At 33.4% G+C, this 6,851-nt stretch overlaps 1 protein-coding gene across 1 annotated transcript in view; it reads right to left on the reverse strand.

Moving 5' to 3' along the window:
- Nucleotides 1-4,466, reverse strand: part of LOC149073484 (uncharacterized) — a 90,730-nt gene extending 86,264 nt beyond the window's left edge. Inside the window, exon 1 of the mRNA XM_089246486.1 lies at nt 4,446-4,466. The gene's annotated coding sequence lies outside the window, so the exon portion shown is untranslated. The remainder of the gene's footprint in view (nt 1-4,445) is intronic.
- Nucleotides 4,467-6,851: the final 2,385 nt, after the last annotated feature.

The raw sequence follows: 6,851 nt of genomic DNA on the forward strand, positions 1-6,851 counted from the left end.
AACTCTGATCGACTTTGCTGCAGGATAACGCTTGACCTAACACCAATGTCAAACAACACAAAAGCTGCATAAAAATTGCAACTTGAAACATGTTGCCACTCATCACAGATTCGCTACACTTTGCACTTACTTGCTGTCTCATTTAGAAAAATTTAGATAACTTCTTAGTAAATAAAAAAAAAGAAGAATTTTTACACAGTCAGAGCTATAGAAAATATATTATGTGGCTAAAAACCTCTAGTCTGTGAGGATTCCTGAATAAATATTATTCAAATTGCACAATTTTAATATAAGTGATGACTTTGAAAAATAATTTATACTCTTTTGTGCAAAGTGTTTAGCTGTTAAACACATTCAACTGCCCAATGTTTCAGTGCAGTAACATGTGACTGCAATGTATTGATTGTAATTCATGTTTAAAGGTCGGAAAATTTCCTATTTCTACTTAGCTTATAGTCAGCTTTTAATAGCTTCATATAGGCTGAAATACTATACATTGTTATACTAGTATGGTGTTATTTTTCCGAATGCAGCTAGAATAGCCGATCTGGGTATTTTTATTGACGAGCTGCTTAGGTTTTCTGAACACTGTTCAACGGTGGTCAAAAAAATCGAACCGAATGGTCGATTTCATTCTTAAGAAGGTGTCTTCGCGTTCTCCTAAAGTTATTCTTTCACTTTTTCCGGATCTTAGTTCATCCTGGACTGGGATATGTTTAAGGGTTTGGAGTTGGAGACCTTATCTATACAGACGTGGACATAGACATGGTTGAAGGGGTTCAGAGAAGAGCTACGCCTACGCGTGCTCTTTATGGCATATGGGGCTAGAGCACAGGGATATCATTGAAGTGTTTAAAATTTTCAACGGGATGGATAAAATGTACCATGAGTTATTAATATCGTCAATCGGCTGCTTCGACAAGAGGACACCAATATCGATTGGTAAGGAATACTCCCGGTTGTGGTATCGCAGAGAATTTTTCTCTAATAGGGTTGTGAATAAATGGAATAGCTTACCCTCGGGGTAGTGAATTTTAACCAATTAAACACGTTTAAAAATAAATACGATAAACATATTGGGGTAAATCAAAAGAAGCTATCCATACTTAGATAAGACAACCATAATTATTTTTTATAGGCAGTGTATTATTTTTTATCATGTAGTTATTTTTTATAATTGCACTTATCATTGGGTTGCTGTATTTTAGAAATTTATGACATCCATATTTGTTATGGGTATCTTCTTTTCAGCCACTTTGTTGGGAATTTTACCTGTTACGGCCTTGTATTTGTATATTAATTACCAGTACTTAAATGGAAATATATCATCCTAAATAGACATCAGAGAACAAGTAAATAGGGTGATAGAAATTAATTAATGTCCGTCTGATTTTAGGTATTGATCACTATTAATTTGATTTTTTTCAATAATTATATCCAAGAAAATTACGAAAAAATACTATGATTATAAATTTAATGCCATCAAAACACTATTTGTTTTAATTCTAATCCATCGTGAAATTTTATCATTTGAAAGTCGTGATAGCATCACCAAATTTATCGAGCTTTAAAAATGCTTTTTATTTGTTGAGCTTGATTACGGTCATTTTCTCAAAAGTCACGTAAGAAAATACCATTAAAGATATAGTCAAAGTACTATTATACTTTATTTCGGAATCAAATAAATGAGTATATTCTTCGGAAAATTTTCATTATTTAACAAAGCTATTACGCGAATAGCCTATATCTTAGTTTCACTTATACGGTGGCAACTCGTGAAAATTTAAACCTTAAAAAAATCCATAAATTGTACATTTTTGTTGGTTTATTGTCCATCATCCACTGCTTAGTGGAACTCGACAATTCCACTGCCACTGTATATACGTGCAGCTTTAAATGCTTCTTATCCATAAACTTTCCAATGAAAATAGTGTAAAAAGTCCTCGAATTACTTGCAACACATCAAATATATCATTCGCATCATTAAAACAGCGTCTTATATATGTATTCAGTACTTATAAATAATAGATTATATCGAAGGTAATGAAGAGACACATAAAAAACCACTTTTTCTGTAAAGAGAGTTGTTTTTTTATGTATATATTTCTGTCACGCATGCACTAAAGTTTCGAGTGAAATCAAGTTACTAGATGGTTTTTACTGATAGTCACTTTTTTTACTGTTTCAGCTGCGTTTTTAGATATTTTTTTTTTTAAGTTCGCTGAATGGCCACAAGCCACCATTGATACATTAAGTTATAATGCGATTGGGAAAGATACATTCAGAGATTCAGTATTCCAGGCTGAAGTGCCGTGGTCTAGAGGGAGTTTGACATCTTCATGCTAATTAATGTTTATAGGAATATTAGCATTTTGGAACGAATTAATGGGAAATCTGTGAAATTTGCTTCAAGATGCGCGAGCTACATTCATTCATTCAAACCGAGCGAGTTAAAGTCAAACCCGGATGTAACGACCTATGCTGTAACGTCAATAACTGATGATTCGGGCTGATTCCCAAAAGGAATAATGTTTTAATGAGCCCTGAGAAAATTCTGCGTACGCCTATGCTGTCCACACACCCATACTGTTCAAAAAATTCAAATTCCAAAACACATCTCTTATTCGTGTGAATGCATAAAAATAAATTTCTATTTAAGTATAAATCACATATATTGACTTCGCTCGTACGTGCAGGTCGAGTAAGCAGTTATGATCATTGCAACAACGAGTGTTCAAAAAAATTGATACGGAATTAAAATCAATAAATAACTTTTATTTATTTTCTTGACACAAGCTCTGCCAAATAATTCATCGGCGAGACAAACACGTCAAGAACAAAATATGCCTATGTATAGAATACGCCCGAGAAATAGTGGCGTATTAAAAAAAACAATTTATTTAATATATGTTACTGCCAAAGCCCGAAACTGACCGGCTCAGTTGACCCGGCCAATGTCCTAATTTCGGGCTTTCACTGGACTTTTGCCTGCCCCAATATATCGATCCCTATATATTCCTTTTTGCCGAATCCTATGATTTTGAGTCATCGCCACGTAGGCGTATTTTTTGTGGTAATTAAGGCCATTTATAATTATGGTTAGCTGTGACAACCCTAGTGATTAAAGGAATCGGAATATCGATATATAGGGATATACAGTATAGGGATCGATATATATAGGGGCCAGCCAGAGCCCGGCCAACGCTCAGCGAAAGTCCGAAATTCGGACATTGACCGGGTCAATTGGGCCGGACCGCGAACAGGCCGATTTTGAGCACATTAGCAATAACATATATATATCCCAATTTCTAGGAGCAGTGCATTCCACATTGGACCAGCCCCCAGAATATGAGTCCTCTACAGTCTACACATTTCTAGTCTATAATAATCATTACTCATGTACTTGGCATTTTCGTTGATAACTGGCTTCATTTTTGGCAAGAAAATTGGCAATGTAACGTATTTATTTTATCCCAAAATTTCGATCAAATATAGTCATCTAAAGCCGTGTTTGTCAACCGCCGGGCCGCGGCCCGGTACTGGGCCCCAATATCATTCATACCGGGACGCGAGTGATTAGCCGTTTCATTTTTCCTTATTCATTTTCTGTTGGTCGTGTTTGACCGAACCTTTGACACAAAAATGAATGAAACCGGGCCGCGGGCTTGAAGAGGTTGAGAACCACTGATCTAAAGGACTGAAATAAAATAACTTCATACGCAGTATTTGGTCGCATTCCATCATTTTTCTCGCCAAAAATGTCAAGTTCGGTTGTAATGGCACCTCGGGTACAACGACAAAATTTCTCGGAATTGTCGATGTCGTTATGACCGAGTTTGACTATACATCCATGCCTAACCTGAATAATTACAGCCAAATTTTACATACTGCATAAATAAAAACTCATTACGACGGAGAAGACAAGCAAAACTGTACGCGAAGTCTCCATAAAACCAGTTCAGTGATTCCCACGTGACATTTCTGAAATAAAATTCCGGTTATAAAACTGTGTCCACACCCATGTTTTTCAAAAAATTAAAATTCAAAACACATTTTTATTCGTGAATTCATAAGAAGCCGATTTCTATTTACGTATAAGTCATGTATTGACTTCACTTGTACGTGCAGATCGAGTAAGAAATCACGATCATTACAAGTGTTAAAAAAAACAAAATTAACCGGAATTAAAGCCAATAAATATTCTTTACTTATTTTTTTGACACACAAGCTGCCAAATAATTCATTGGCGAGACAAACACGTCAAGAAAAAAAAAAACATGCCCATAAATTCCCCACACCCGAGAAATAGTTACGCATATCAAAAACAATTTATTCATATATATATATATATATATCCGAATTCCTACGAACAGTACATTCCTTTAGACCAGTCACCACAATATGAGAGTCCTCTACACTTCTAGTCCATAATAATTATTACTTACGTAGTCCCGTGGTATGGCGTAAATACTAGCTTCTTGGCATCCGGTTATGTCTGCGATGTTCTTTCTCTTTTCCATTTCAATTCTAATGAGATAGAACATGAAATTGAAGAATTTCTATAAAAAATAAATAAATAATAATAATAATATATAAGGAAATCTTCTTGTGTAAATTATTCATAAAAATAGAAAAATGAAAATATGAAGCCCAGACGTAGAAATCGTTCTTATTTCTGAAGTGGAATCATTTAAAAGAATTCCATATGGATGGGTGTTTTCCAATCGACTCGTTTCTCTTGAAATGTTCCTCTGGTCTAGTCGGTGATCCATCAGTCTGGTTTTTGTGTATGTGTGTGTATAAAATATACACATATATATGCGAACTTCAACCTGTTTTGACATCCCCGACAAGGCACGTGTTGTGGTCACTTATCACAAAAAATGCTATCGACCAATTCCTGTCAGTCATTTGGCATTTTTAGTTGGACTGTTTTGAAACGTGAATGCAAAACACTGGTTTTCAGCGAGATTATATTGGAAAGTGATAGTCGTGAAAACAACAAAAAAAAATGGATGATAATGGAGAAGAGTGTGTGTGGAGACAGGATGGAGTCATCATACCACACTATAGCTGACATGATTATATCTGTGCGACATGCGTTTTCTTTTCAAGCATTTCTTATTGAGAAAACTTGTATGAATCTCAGATGTGATTGTAAAGTTAGTTATTTTATAGAAATGTATAAGGGAGAGTGAAGCAAAAAATGAACAAATCAAATTTTAGTTTTTGATTATTATTTTTAGTATGTAATTATTATATTATATCAAGTAATATAATATCGTAATTACATCACATCGTTTATGTTGATGATTACAAAGAATTCTTAAGGTATCCGACTACGTTGAAAACGTCATTTTGGAAGAAAATATGGATTTTCATTTTTTTCATTTTTTATAAAAGCCCTATTTGTTGTAATTCCAAAACGGGCCTTGTTTTGTTTATATGATGCTTAGAATCAAAGTTACGTTCACTTTAGTGTTGCGTTTTTACATACAAGTAATACGCGGATAAAGACTTTAAACGTGTTTTACGAAGAACGCTATTTTTTTGACATTTTACTTGACTTTGTGACATGATTTGTAAAAATTGATGCATTGCATCCTTACGAAATTTTAATGTGATATTTCGCCATATATTGTTGAGGTTATGAACCAAAATCTAAGGTCTATCACATATATTTTTTGAATTACAGTGTTTTATAGACAAAATGTGGGATGAAATTTCAAAAAATTCACACGTACTTAAATATATTTTGGTGTAACTTATGAACATATCATGAAATCCTTTAAATTTTGGTTCATAACCTGCAAAATTACTAGCTAAATGCACTGTGAAAATCACAAAGTATTTCATTAATAAAATTTTTTGCAATCGTGTTTCGAATATCACATGAATTTTGCCTAAAATTTGACATAAAAAAGACTTTTTCATAGAAAATATAATAGACCAAAATTTGTCACTGTTTTCACCATTTCGAGACACTTTCTATCAAAAAAATGTATTTAAAGTTCACTCCAGAACCGTTTTAAAGAAAAGTGACAGTGGTAGTCGGATACCTTAAGAGGAAATCTGCTAGTACATGTCTGTCAATATATAGAACAAAATACACAAACACGAAACACATATAATACACAAATGTAGTTTGATTGACTATTGATTAAGGTAGTGTACTGGGGGATAATATTAAAACTCAAACATGTTTTGAAGCTTAAAATAATGTTTATGAATTATTTATTTTGAAGTGAAATAAACAAATCTAAATTTCTTTCTAATTTTATTGACGAGCATACATATGTTTAGACAATTTTGTATTATATAAATATTCAAAACAAATAACTTAAGGTGCTTTTACAAAGTAATGATCAATTTTATACATAAATTCCTTTGTTTCATTATCCCCCAAGTTTGGTGGTCTAAGTTTGGGAAATGAAGAATAAACCTACACACAAAAAACTTGATATGCAATATGCAATATTGCACTCTTAATCTTAATCTTCGTCATTTTCCTGAAAATCATTGTGTACTTGATGTTATTTTCTCTTCTTTTGCGGGGTCATTCCTCTTTTTGGAAAATTTAACTTACTTTTCGGGGTACAAAACTATTTTTCGTCTTGCTTTTTATCGAATGATCTGGAATGGTTCACTTCTTGTGATTGATGACAGCAGTCTGATTTTTGTCATTCAGGTGTGAAAGAAATACTTAAAAAAAAAAACTCGACTGAAATTTTTCCTTGGCCCATTAGTCCCTATACTATCTCCTACTCTACTCTGAGATATTTTGCAACAATGGAATAAAGATTGGAAAAACTTGAAAATTCAAACACCATAGTCACAATATTGATGCCTGT

Source organism: Pholcus phalangioides, unplaced genomic scaffold (assembly GCF_987345545.1).
Source record: "Pholcus phalangioides strain wild (caught in Gottingen) unplaced genomic scaffold, Ppha-v1.0 ptg000017l_1, whole genome shotgun sequence".
Taxonomy (NCBI): domain Eukaryota; kingdom Metazoa; phylum Arthropoda; class Arachnida; order Araneae; family Pholcidae; genus Pholcus; species Pholcus phalangioides.